This window comes from Vombatus ursinus, unplaced genomic scaffold (genome assembly GCF_900497805.2).
Source record: "Vombatus ursinus unplaced genomic scaffold, bare-nosed wombat genome assembly UNPS02014775.1, whole genome shotgun sequence".
Taxonomy (NCBI): Eukaryota; Metazoa; Chordata; class Mammalia; order Diprotodontia; family Vombatidae; genus Vombatus; species Vombatus ursinus.
Window position 1 is genome coordinate 3,792,616 of NW_020954553.1, and position 14,551 is coordinate 3,807,166.

The window sequence follows — 14,551 nt, forward strand, 5'->3', positions numbered from 1 at the left end:
GGAACTATGCCCAAAGGGCTATAGAAATGTGCATACCCTTTGACCCAGCAATACCACTTCTGGGCTGTATCCCAAAGAGATCTTACAAATGGGAAAAGGATCCACATGTACAAAAATATTTATAGCAACTCTTTTTGTGGTGGCAAAGAATTGGAAATTGAGGGGATACCCATCAATTGGGGAATGGCTGAACAAGATGTGGTATATGAATGTAATGGCATACAAGTGTGCTATAAGAAATGATGAGCAAGCAGACTTCAGGAAAACCTGGAAAGACTTGTATGGACTGATGCTGAGTGAAGTGAGCAGAACCAGGAGAATGTTGTACACAGTATCAACCACGTTGTGCGATGACTAACTTTGATAGACTTAGCTCTTCTCAGCAATGCAAGGATCTAAGACATCTCCCAAAGTCTTATGGGAAAATGCTATCCACATCCAAAGAAAGAACTGTGGAGTTTGAATGCAGATCGAAGCATACCATTTGCTCTTTTCTTTCTTCTGTTTTGTTTTGTTTCCTCTTTTGGTGGTTCCTTCTATTGGTTCTAATTTTTACTTACAACATCACTAATGTGAAACTATGTTTAATAGGAATGTATATGTAGAGCCTATATCAGATTGTGTGCCGTCTTGGGGAGGGAGGTGGGGGGAGAAAAATTTAAAACTCAAGAGCTTATGGAAGTGATTGTTGAAAAATCAAAATAAATTAATAAAAAAAAGAGAGGAGATGGAGAGAAAGAGGGCAGAAAGAGAGAAGTAGAAAATAGAGAGGAGAAAGGGAGAGAGAGGGTGAAAGAGAAAGAGAGAGGAGGAGAGAGGGAGAAGAAGGAGAAAAAGAGAGATGGCAGTGAATAATGAGTGAATGAATGAAAAAGAATTTAGTAAGTGACTACTATGTGCCAGGCACCAGGTATACAAATACAGAAGTGAGACAGTCCCTCCCCTCAAGAGGCTTCCATTCTAATAATAATGGCCAGTGGTTTTATAGAACTTTTGAGATTTACAAATAAGTCCAATGTCTCACTTAATTCTTAGAAATATCGTGGGATATATGTATTGTAAGTGTTATAGGCTCATCTCTATTAAAAACAAAACAAATAAACTTGACTTATGATTTAATCAGTGTAGGGTACTGCTGGGGAGCAAACTCACTAGGAAGTACGGGAGATAGGGCTCTGGGCCTAGAGTTAAGAAGCCCTGAGTTCAAGTGTGGCCTCAAAACTTACTTAGCTGTGAGACCCTGACAGAGTGATTTCATTTTGGTCCTCTTTGAGCAAGGACAATAACCTAACCCAAGCAGTATGACCCTGGGCAAATCACTTAACCTATCTGCCTCAGTTTCCTCATCTGTAAAAATCTACCTACCCCACAGAATTGTTGTGAGGATCAAATGAAATAATATTTATAAAGGGCTTAGCACAGTGCCTGGAATATAATTGTTGTTGTTTTTCAGTTGTTTCAGTCTTGTCCTACTCTTCATGACCCCATCTAGGGTTTTCTTTTTTCTTTTTTTGATAAACAATGGAGTTAAGTGACTTGCCGAGGGTCACACAGCTAGTAAGTGTCAAGTGTCTGAGGCTGGATTTGAACTCAGGTCCTACTGACTCCAGGTCGGGTGCTCTATCCACTATGCCACCTAGCTGCCCCCAGGGTTTTCTTCACAAAGGTACTAGAATAGTTTGCCATTTTCCTTCTCCAGTTCATTTTACAGGTGAGGAAACTGAACCAAACAGAATTAAGTGCCTTGCCCAGATCCTCACAGCTAGTAAGCGTCCGAGACCAGATTTGGACTCAGGAAGGTGAGCTTTTCAGACACCAAGCCTGGCACTCCATCCGATGTACCACCTAGCTGCCCCCTGGCACGTAAGAGGTGCCCTGTAAATGTTAGCTATGGTTATTTTCTTTTAATGCAAACTGGGCCTTCTCTGCAACTTAGACAATTGTCTGAGGCATTGGGAGATTTACCCACATAACCAGGAGGCTTCAGTGGTGAGACTTGAATCCCAGGTTGGCTTGACTAGTAGGCTAACTCTTTGCTCATCATGTCACTTCTGATTATTATTAATAGATAAGGAAACAATAATAATTAACATTTACATAGTACCTAGGAAACAGAGGCTCAAGAAGTTAAGTGATTTTCCCAGGGTCACCAAGTGTCAGAAGTAGGATTTGAACCCAGAACCTCCTGATTCCAAGGCCCAGCACTGTTTCCACTTTACCACATTGCTCCTGTAAAAGTATAAGATGTTTGAGTGAGAAGGGGCCTCAGCAGCCAACTCATTGACTCCATATTGAGGCTCCCCTCTCACAAGCTCAGCCATGGGTAAGAAACCAGACTTGAGTCTCTTAAGAAACCTGGCCAACAACTCCAGAGCCCTCGCTGTGTGAAGACACACCTTCTGGCTTGGCTTCAAGGCTACAAAGGCTCATCTTGTTTTCCTTTCCTCTCTCGTGTGCTGTCTGGCCTCCCCAACAAGGCTGTAAACTCCTTTAAAGAAACATTCCTGATGATCTACTTTACGAGGCAGGACATTTTCTCTGTCTCTGTCTCTCTCTCTGCCCTGTTGCTGAGACCCCAGTCACACACAGTCCTTCCCTTGATAAAGAAACTCATCCCTTTCTCCTCTAAACCTGTTCACCTTCTCAATTTTCCTACCTGTCATCCCTCCACGCCTGTGGTATCCATCCCCTCTTTCCATCCTCAGGAGCTCCCCTCCCTCCCTTAGCCACATGCAAACATAATATCCCCCACACACATACTAACCAGTATTGATATGGGCCTTTAAATTTTGCAAAGCCCTTTACACATATGTGATCTCGTTCAAAACAATCCTGTGAGGTAAGTACTCTGGGTCTTATTAGCCTCCTTTTACAGATGAGGAAGGGGCCAATCAAGAGTGTGGAAATGACTTCCACACTTATTAAGCACCTACTATGTGCCAGGCACTGTACAAAGCTCTGGGGATACAGAGAAAGGTGAAAAACAGTACCTACCCTCAAGGAGCTTGCAGTCTAATATGCAAACAACTGTGTACACACAAGAGAGAGGACAAATGGGAGATAATTTCCGAGGGAAGACACTAGATTTACTGTATCTGTCCCTAGAGCCTTGATATTCCATCTTCCCCCTCTATTCTAATGCAGATCCTCATCACCTTACCACAACACAAAGCAACACAACCAATATTCATTAAGTGACTAGTATGACAAAGTTTTGGGCCAGGAATTGAGAGAGAGAGAGACAAACTTGAGATAAGATGTGGTCATGCCCTCAAGGGCCTTTTAGTAAGTCTGTCTGGTATGGATGACCACTGAGATAACTATCATACAGCATTCCAATATGAGCCCCCATCGGATCTGTCCTGTACCAGTGTCGGTCTTCCATCAGTGCCTTACCATGCTCAGAAACTTGTGGGTTCTCTGTATTGTCTGCCACATAATAACAACACAAATCCCCTTGACCTAAGGTGAATAAATCTCAACTCCTCAGTCTAGCCTTCTGGCCTTCTAGTTCCTCCATTCCCTCACTCCCCTGTTTTTATCCAGGCTCATCTCAATTCTCTGTAACAACAGATGACTTAGCTACAATTTATCCATGGTTGCCATTTCCACACATGGATGGCTTAATTCCCACTTCCACAGCTTTTACCCACCAATGCACATCTATCACTTCCTCCAAGAGACCTTCCCAATAGACTCTGCTCCAGTTTGAGACTTAGAATCATGAGGTCTTGCCTTAGAGACAGAAAACACCTAAGAGATTATTTAGTTCAATGGTCTCAAACCATTTTAAGTATCTCATTTCAAGCGTTTATATTACCACTAAATACTAGCTGTTTCCCCATGCCTGGACCACTCTCCCTTCTCATCTCTGCCTCCTGGTTTCCCTTGTTGTTGAGTCATTTCAGGAATGTCTGACTCTCCATGACCCCTTTTTGGGGTTTTCTTGGCAAAGATACTGGAGTGGTTTGCCAGTTCTTTTTCCAGCTCATTTTACAGATGAGGAAACTGAGGCAAACAGGGTCACACAGCTAGTAAGTGTCTGAGGCCAGATTTGAACTCATGAAGATGAATTTTCCTGACTCCAGGCCCAGGGCTCTGTGCACTATGGCGTCCCCTAGCTGCCCTTCTGGCTTTCCTAGTTTCCTTCCAGTCTCAAGTAAAATGCCATCTTCTACAGGAGGCCTTTCACAGTCCTCCTTGATCTTAGGGCCTTCCCCTTGAGATGATTTTCAATTTACCATGTCTATATCTTGTTGGTACATAGTTATTTATATGTTGACTCCCCCATTAGACTGTGAGCTCCTTAAGAGCAGGGACTGTCTTTTACCTTCATATCACCAGTGCCTAGCACACAGTAAGTGCTTAATAAATGCTAGGTGAGTTCATTACTACTAAATCTTGGGAGGAAGGGGGGCACTGGGGAGGGATGTGGCCAAACTTTCCATAGATACCTGACCCAGCCCAAGCTCTCCTCCCACTTTACACATGGGGAAACTAAGACACAGAGCAGTAAATTCACAGAGCAAGGTCAGTAGCAGAGTCAAGGTCAAAGGCTCTTTCTTGTTGACCCTTGTTCTCAGTATTTAATTTTCTTTTGTTTCACTTTTTAACCACACTAGAGAGATAGAGCATTTACATCTTGGGGCTACAGATACCAGCAAGTAAATACAGAAGGAATGTTTATGTTTTAGTGTAAGAAAGCAAAAAAAGGGAGCCAGAAAGTTGGGGGAAGGGGAGGAGTGTGGAGAGAGGAAAATACTGCCTGGCTTTTTTAGAGTATGGAGATGGCCTGGCTGGGGACCAGCTGAGGCACAATTGTGCTCACCTATCTGAGCCCTCAAGGGGCAGGTAAACTCACTACCCAACTAGGCACTGATTCAAATTCTGGACAGTTCTAGTGGTAGAAAACCCTCTTCCCGACATCAGTAGGTTGACTCTTACTAAGATCGAAGTCTAACTAAAACTCAGTCCTCACCTTAGCATTTGAAGGCTCTCACAAACAGGCCTCAGCTAAAGGCTTACTTTTTTTTTTAAGGCAATTGGGGTTAAGTGACTTGCCCAGGGTCACACAGCTAGTAAGTGTCAAGTGTTTGGTCTGAGGCTGGATTTGAACTCAGGTCCTCCTGACTTCAGGGTCAGTGCTCTATCCACTGTGCCACCTAGCTGCCCTTAGCTAAAGGCTTACTATACAGAACTCTTCATGCACTCTCCTGCCAAATGGGTCTTCTTGCTGTTCCCCAAATTCAGCATTCCTTCCCCTCTGCCATATCTGAGTCAGGTATCCTCTCCTATGAGAAGCCTCCCCCTAACTGTTAGAGGTCTCTCTCTCTCTCTCTTCCCCCTCAACATACCACAGATTTATACTTAAAATTATAGAGAGGTCACGGGATCATAGATTTGGAGCTAGAAAGACCTCAAAGGCCATCTAGTGCAATCCTCTCATTTTATAGCTTAAGCCCAGGCAGGTTATAAATGACTTGCCCAAGGTCACACAACTAAATCATTTAACTCAGATCCTCTGACCCCAGAATGGATGCTTTTCCCTTGTACTATGGTGCTATGTTGTATTCCTCCCCCAGGAGAATGTGAGTTCCTTCAGGGTACGCGTTTAACTCCAATGCCAACTCCTACTGGAGGTTTTTCAAGGTTCCCCCAACTGCTAGTGTCTCTCTCCTTGAGATGACCTTCCTTCATGATGTGCCCTCATCAGAGAAGGGGCAAAGAAGAATTGAAGAAACTCAAACTCAAAAGAAACTCAAGATGGGCAAATTTAGAGAATGCACCCCAAATGTTCACTTGGACCATTTGTGCCAAATCTGAACAACCCGAGCTCATACTGGGCTGATCAGCCACAGATGGACACACAGCGACTTGACTCTGGTATAGTGATGTCATTCTGGTCCTCTTCGACAACAAAGGGCAACCACCATCTCTTGTTAGGTACATAGTTATTTATATGTTGTCTTTCCCATTAGATTGTAAGCTCCTTGAGGGCAGGGATTGTTTCTGCCTTTCTTTGTATCTCAAGTGCTTAGCACAGTGCCCGGTAAATAGTAAACACTTAATAAATGTTTGTTGACTAAAAGACTTTTTTGTTTGTTGTTTTATTGCTATCTTTTTATATCCCCACCAACTAGCCCAGAGCCTAACATATAGTAGGAGGTTAAATGCTCATGGGATGGGCCTGGGTGAAAAGACAAAATCAGTCATCAAAAACAGAACTGATTACATGGTGATTGTATATATGTACTGAATGTAATATATAATGTTTTATATATTAAAATATATATAAATGTATATATATGTGTGTGTATATATATATATATATATATATATATATAAAAGAAAAGACATCAAGAACAAGCCTGAGAGAGTGAACAGGTCTGGAAAGGGATGCAGAGTAAAAACCCTTTTGGGGTCCTTGGTCATTTTTTAAGTTCCCTTAGATCTACTTTGTTAAATGCTAAGGTTTGAAGTAAGATTATTTTTCACTCCTTGTTCTAGGTTGAATTGTTTTTGTTGCTGATTAAGTCTACAATTTTAAAAATTAATCATCCAAACCCATGGGGTTTTTTTGTCTGCTTGAACCATAAGCCAGGTTGGGATTTTGCTTGGTCAGCCCTATAATCAAGTTATGGTGGCAGCTGCCTTCTCAATGGGAAGGAAGGCAAATGCTCTAAGCTTTCCTTCCACCCTCTCCCTCCCTTCCCCTTCATCTCCCCCTACCCCCAACACTTACTCTATAGTAGCAACATAATAGAGTAGAAAGTAGAGAAGGCCTGGGTTGCATGTTTGTTAATTAATTATTATTCATAATTATTACTATTTCCTGTTCTGCTAATTACTGGCTGCAGGATCCCAGACAAGTTACTGACCTTCTGAATCTTAGTTTCCTAATCTGTAAAATGGGAATAATAATCCCTGCCCCACCTCTCTATCAGAGCTGTGGCAAAGAGTAAATGTTCACCCCTGTTAGACCACATTACACATATAATCTAACCCTGGCTTGAGCCCCCATTCCCCATGGTACGCTCTCAGTAGGCATATGGGTAAACATATGAATCCAATTTTAAAGTGTTTAATTTAAAGTAAAGCAACAAAGATCAAAACAAAAAAGAAAAAAAGAACATTATTGGTGCTCAGATACAAAGGGTTACAAATCTCCTACATCTTCAGGGGAGTTATGATCTGTTTCCCCTTCTATCCTTCTAAGTCCCCAATTAAGACTTCATTCACTCGATAAACATGCAAAAAATTGTTAAACATTTATTCCATGCATTGTGCTGAGCTAGGCACTGGAGAAGACACCACAAGAGTTGTGAGAGTTTTATGCAAATGTAAAGGATTGTTCTTCCTATATAACTCAATTTTTCCAAGGATCCTTTGTTTCCTCCTTCTACTATTACAGACCAACACATAGTCTATGATTTGGTATATAGTAATTCAAGAGTTGCTGTGTGTCTGCAGCACTTATTACCCTGAAACCAACTGGGTAATGAGGCTCTTTCCATTTAAGGAGCTGGCCAGGGCAAGGTGGCACAATGCCTGTAGTTCCTTGCTCCTGGGAGAGGTTGAGACCAACGGATTGGTTGAGTTCTGTAGTTCTGAGGTGCAGTAATTAGGACTAAAGCTGTCTGGCACTCATATGGTGAGTGCCCAGCAGCAGGCGAACCACTGTGCTGCCTGAAAAGGAATGAATCCACCCAGTTTGGAAAGGGAGTAGGTGAGAGGTTCACGAGTGGCCCTTGTACTTCCAGTATGGGCCAGAAAGAGAGACCCTATCTCAAAAAACCCCAAAATCAAACCAAACCAAAAACTGTTACTAGTCTGGTGCTTGAACAACAAACCCTATACCCAAAGCCTTTCCAGCTTAATGGGTCTATCAGAGTTTATACTTCAACAGCTCAGCCTCAGAGAAGCTGGGGTCACCTCCATGAGACATGGGAGAAGGAGATCACAGCATCAGAAGACTGTTCTTAAATATGTTGCTTTTCTAAATCTGAAAATATCTTTTCCCACAGTTTGAACTTTTCTCCAGATCAATTCCTCTCCTCCCCAACTCTACCCATAAGTCTGAATGAGCAGAAATTTAAAATTTATTGCAGTACTTTACAACTGATAATACATATAATATTCTTCGAAAACCTTCAAGCACTGGGTAAATGTCATTTATCACTAATATTATTATAACTTTTGCTTTGTTCAGAAAACTCTTCACTAGCCAAGCTCGGAGAATGGAGAGATTCTGATCAACTGTGAAGGGTAATCTATTAACCCATTATGTGCCACAGACTAAAAAGTTTCTCTGAGACTGTTAGAACTGGAAGGAGCCCTTAATGCTGTCTGGTTTAACTGTCTGTCTTCCCCAGTAATTGACTGTAGTAATTGACTAAACATCCTCATTTCCTTTCACTGACCATCAAATGCTTAGTAACTAAAAGACAGTTGAATTCTTATGAAATAGAACAATCTCAGTCTTGGAGAACTGCTAATGAAATATAACTTCCTCCTTTCAGCAGAGACATGGAAGACTATGGAGGTAGAACGGGGTTTACATTGTCAGAAGCTCAATCGGTTGGCTTGGCTTAAATGTTTTTCTTTTTTTTTAGGCAATTGGGGTTAAGTGACTTGCCCAGGGTCACACAGCTAGTAAGTGTTAAGTGTTTGGTCTGAGGCTGGATTTGAACTCAGGTCCTCCTGACTTCAGGGCTGGTGCTCTATCCACTGTGCCACCTAGCTGCCCCTTGAATGTTTTTCTAACAAGGAAGGGTTCCATGGTGAGGGTAAGGGAGGTTAAGGGGAAACACCTGAGGGAGAAAAAAAGGCAACAATAAAACTTTAAAAAGTAACCAAACACCACACCTACACGTAAAAAAGACCTCAGATTGGGGTTTAGGAGATATAGTTCTGGACCTAAAGCTCCTTCTAGTAAATGTTTAACAATCGGCTGGGGCAGGGGGGCAAGATACTTCCATGACACACTTTTAAATTTAACGTGTATTAGTAACATTTTCTCCACCACTTTCTTAAGTCTAGAAATCAGTAAAACAATCAATCAAGCCCTGATTTGTGGGTTTGCCCATTTCTGAGGCGTAGATGCTAACGCTGAAATTTTAACAATGGGCTTTAGCCTGAGCTGGCTTCCAGCTCACCCCAATTTCTGTGCTTTGTGATTTCCCATGGGATCACAGCCCCATCTTTTCCTCAAGATAGGAGGATCAAAAAGATGACAGAGTTTAGAATCATAGCAATTTAAAACTGGAAATGAGTATAGAAACTATCTACTCATCATCACAGAACCTCAGCATTCAGTGAGTCTAACCTATATCTGAAAAAAAAATGTCTTCTGTGACAACTCCAACAAATAGTCAGTCATCTAACCTGTGCTTGAAACCCCCCTGACCACTGCTCAAGAATTCACTACTTCCTAAGGCAGCCCTTTCCACTGCTGGACAACTCTGGTTACTGGGAAGTTTTCTCTTACATGGATATGAAAGCTGCCTGTCTACAAACTCCACCCAATGCTAATAGCTCTGCCCTCTGGAGGTAGGCAGAAAAAGGTTAATGCCCTTTCCTGAAGAAAACCCTTCAAAGACTTAAAGACATTATCCTGTTTCCCTAAGTCTTTTCTTCTCTAGGCTAAACACGTTCCTTCATTTCACAAGTGAGGAAGCTGAAGACCAAAGATTTGCCCAAGGCTATGAAGCATTGGTGGCTGAGCTGGCACTAGAACCCTGGCCTCTTGATCCCCATACCAGTACTCTCCCCACCACACCAGGATGCCTTGGGGAAAGTGAAAAGCTCCATGCAGAACCAACACAGGGTATTATTTTATTTTCATCACCAGAAGAACCTGGTGTGAAATCATTATAACAATACAAGCCCCTCCGGTCAAATACATCATAATAACAAGCCCTGGGGACACTCCATGGACAGCATCCAGAGGCGCTACCTTTGGAATTGATGCAGAGGCATTTCGGAGACCCTGTCTCTGTTCCCTAAGCTTGCCAACATCACTACTGTTAATAATACAATAATTCAACCTGGCCATCATTTCAGACCATCAAATCTAGCGACAGCAAGCTATGTGACCCAGCAAGAAACCCACATAAACACACAAATACATATCCCCAAAAGGAATTTACCAAGTGAAAATGAAGAGAGCTAGCTTCCCAGAGTTTACCTCTCTCAGTTTGGCCAGAGCCTTCAAGACACAATTAAACAGACACAGGTTAAGCGCCTACTATGCGCAAGGCACTGGGAGACAAAGACAAACAGAAACAGCTCTTGTTTTCAAGGAGCCTACATGTTACTAAGGTGAGAGGACACATGTAAATTAAGTAATTCAAAACTAAGTAACTTTAAGAGGAAGAGAGGGCTGAGGACTGGAGGGAATAAGAAGAGATTATGTAGGAGATGGCACCTGAACTATGAAGAAGCAGAGACAGAGATGAGGCAGGAGAATGAGCAGAGAATCCTAAATTGGAAGCTGAAAGGGATCTCAAAGGCCACCTTGTCCAAACTCCTTATTTGACAGAGGAGGAAATTGAGGCCCATGGAAGTTAAGTGACTCTTCCAAGGTCACACTCTCCTCTGACCCTAAGTGCATTGCTCTGTACCAGTCCAGGCCTGGGGATCGCCTATGCAAAGAATCAAAGAGGATTCAGGCAGAGTGCTGTGTAAGGGAACAGCTGGCAGGCAAGTCTCACTGGATTAGAGGCAGGGTGAAGAAGAGAGAAATGAATGAGGCTGGGAAACTAGGTGGAAGCCAGATTGTTAATTATAAAATGAGACTGGAAGGGCAGGTGGGAGATTTAAATGGCAGGCTGAGGAATCTCTTTTTAATCCTGAAGGCATCCGGGAGCTGTTGAAGGTTTGGGAGGAGGAGAGTGACATGGTCAAACCTATGTCAAAAGGACCATTTTGATCCAATTCAACAGGCATTTATTAAGTGTTTACTGTGTGCAAGGCCCTGAGCTGGGCATGCATCTCTGATTCAAGATGAAATCAATCCATGGGGTCTCTGGATACAGCAAATCAGAGAAATTGTCCCTAGTGATTTCTACTAGCAGATGATCAAGTAATATTTTGCAGCTGTCATTAACCAGCTACCACAACTGACTGCCAGCATCCAGCTGTGTGTACCCTTGCTTTTGTCCCTGTTCCTCAGTTTCCCCAAATGTAAAACAAGGGGTTTGGGTTTGATTAGATCTAAGGTTCCATCCAGCTCTAGCATGGTATGATGACATGATCTGCCTTGTATTATTCCTACTTTCATGGGCCAGAGTGGAATAGTGTACAGAAAGCTGGTTTCAGAAACAGTAAGACCTAGGTTCGAGTCCTATCTCTTACGAACATTGGTTTTGTGACCCTGAGCAAATCACTCTCAGTGCTCTAGGCTACACTCTAAGGCTATATGTTCAATTCAATTCAATGAACATCTATGAGGCACCTACTATATACTATGCACAGTGCTAAGCACTATGAAAAAGACAGATAATTCTTGCCTTCAAGGAACTTACAATCTAAAGGGGGAACACAACACACAAAAAGAATATGTATGATGTGGAGAAGGCACAGACCTGCACTAGTAGAAGATGCTTCCTCACTTGGGAGTTCCGGGGAACCTATAGGGCCTCGAGACCACATGTAGCCTGAATCAGGGATTTGTTCTATGAAGTTTGGGTTCAGTCAAAGGGCTGAACTTGAGGACCTAGAGGGCTACATGTGGCCTCGAGGCCACAGGTTCCCCGTCCCTGCCCTAATCCAATGAAATCACAGCTCTAGTACTTATTCTTCTTGAGTGTGAACCCATTGCTACAATGCTAATAAGAGCAGCTAAAAAGTCATTATAGCACATTAGAGAATCAGTCAGTCAATAGGCATTTATGGAGAACCTTTTATGTGCCAGGCACTATGCTAAACTATGGATACAAAGAAAGGCAAAAAGAGTCTTTATTTTGAAGGAGCTCAGTCTAATAATGGGCTTTAGGCTTTGCAAAGTGCTTGACACACATGATCTCATTTGAGCCTCACAAACACCCGCAGCTGTCCTTATGCCCATCTTACAAATGAGGGAGACTGAGGCTCAGAGGAGTTTAGGAACTTGCTAGCTCATAGCCACACAGCTGGTAAGCATCAGAAGGGGAGGGGAGTGAGGTAGGAAGTCTTCCTGACTCCAAATCCAGCATCCATCCAGCTATGCAGGAACTCACAGCCTAGCTAGGGAGCCCAAACTAGGAAATCATATGAACTGCTATGAAAGGAAGCCAGGCAGGACAGAATCAGGGACTAGAGAGAGTGGGTGGTTCAGCCTCTTAGGAATTCAGAGAAGGGAGAAGGGGAGAATTGCAAAGTTGGAAAGGACCTCAGATCACCTAGTCCATCCTCCCACTCCTCAAGTCCATACTCCCACTCCTTTATGTCATTGGTGACAGAGAGTTATGTAGCCTCTGGTGGAAAACTTGTAGTAGCCTGGAGCAACAGACAGTTCTTTTTTTCCTTTTCAAGGCAACCATTCCAGTACTGGACAGCTCCCATTATTGGCCTGGCCTTCGAATACAAAGTGAGCTAGAGTGTGCTTCCTTCTAAATTCTCCCTCTGGTACTAGTTCTGCCCTCAAGGCTGCCAGAACAACATCTAACCTCCACTTCTATGAGAGGGCCTTCAAATATTTGAAGGCAGGCATTGTGTTCTTCCTCGGTTTGCTTTTTTCTGGGATGAATAATCTCAGTTCCCTCAACAGTTTGTACAAATCATGGGCAAGCACAGAAGGCTTCCTTGAAGAAGTGGAACCTAGGTGAAGCACTGAAGGATGGTTAAGATTGGCTTCTCCTTGACAAAAATGGTAGTTCTACAAATCACAGGGAGGGGAAAAGGGTAGGAGCTGGAGAGGGAAACTTCACCAAGCTTTCTCCAACCAATTAAAGCTTTCAGGACTCAGAAAGGCTAAGGTTCCAGTGAGGATGAGGAAGGGTGGAGGGGCATTTCTAGAGACTCAGGATGGAAAGGGGTTAATTATGTGCCAAGGTCAAACACCAAACATTAATTGATAAAGAAATGAACATTAAATCATATGGAAAATTTAAGAATATTTTAGAAAAGTACTGTAAGAAGCAATGAGAGAGCCCTATAATAGACCAGATATTTTTTATAGAATCATGAAACTTTACTGTTGCAAGGAACAGCAGAGCCCATCTAGAACAATCTCCCTCCCTACAACAAACACATACCCATTTTAAACTAAAGGAAACCAAGGCCTAGGGAGCTTAAATGGTTTGCTGGAGGTTCTGATTACAGATCTCTTCAGTCCAAGTTAGGAAAGAGCCCTTTCCACTACTGGGGTAAACTGGGTGATTCTTACAATGGCCTAATGTGAGCTGCCTGTTGGTTGCCCAAAATCACCCTCCCTCCACTCCTCCTCTCTGTAACTCAGCACAGACTCCTGCTGCCTGCATCCTCCTGCGTCAGAGACTTAAATAGGGTGGGAGGAAACTGAGGCAGGCAAAAGTGACCCAGGCAGCTTTCCTCCCACCACTGCCACCACCACTTTCTAGAAGATGAATTAGTCAGCTTTCCACCCACTATATCATGACTGATACCATCAGCTCCTTAAACCCAAGCTTGCTGCTCAGAGGGTACAAGCAGACCAGGGCAGCCCTGCCATCCTGAGCTCCCCCAGGGTCCACCTCCTACAGGTCTCTGCCTCTATGATGTCTGTAGCCTTAATACACCTAGCTGGTTCCTGAAGGCTACTAGGTTGTTGGAGTTCTAACTGTGATCTTAAATGTGGCTTTTATTGAGATTTATTCCTTCCTCCTGGGTTACTCTTTCTGGGGGTTGGAATACACAGGAATAAGTAAGCCTTTGTCATTGCCACCTCAAACCTGACTCACCCCTGTGAGTGATGCTGGGCCCCCTAAAGTGCTAGTTTTCGGGCCAGACAATACAATGAGGGTCTAGCTGTCCCAATCTGCTGCCCAACTGTCCTAGGACACTATGTTTTTGAAAGCTTCCCTCCTGCATACCTCTAAAATCGACTATCTCCCTCTCCCTAGTCTGAAGTGCTAAGTAGCCTCTTACCTCAGACCAGATCTTTTTCCAATCCGAGCCAGGAGAAGCAAGGACCTGCTCAAGGAAATGCCTACACTTTGGGGGCTGGGAGTGGAACTACTCCCACCCCTACCCCTGGCCCTCTGGCCTTCCTTGAAGCTTGGTTACAACTCCACGGCCCTAGCCTCCGTCCCCTGCACTGCCCACCAGGGCCCAAAGGCAAGAGTTGGAATCTAGAATGTCAGCCTAACTCAGCTCCCAAGGTCCAGGCCCGTTCCTCCCTCACCGGCTGCCCCATTGTCCACCTAGCCCTGCAGGCAGGGTGAGGAGGGGGCGGGGTTCCCACTCCTCATCTTCCCTCCCCATCCCCAGGAAGTCGATTCTGCCTTCCAGTCGTTCAGCCAGGGTGGCCCTGTAAGACAGGCATCCGCACAAAGGAGGGCTAGGGGGTTTGTGACACTCGGGAGACATACAGACACAGGGAGCCCCGCACAGA

The 14,551-nt window shown here is 43.7% G+C and overlaps 1 protein-coding gene across 1 annotated transcript in view; it reads right to left on the minus strand.

Annotated features, from left to right (window-relative positions):
• The window catches only part of NKAIN1 (sodium/potassium transporting ATPase interacting 1), a 119,524-nt gene that overhangs the window by 104,661 nt on the left and 312 nt on the right, over positions 1 to 14,551 (minus strand). The gene's annotated exons all lie outside the window — the stretch shown is intronic.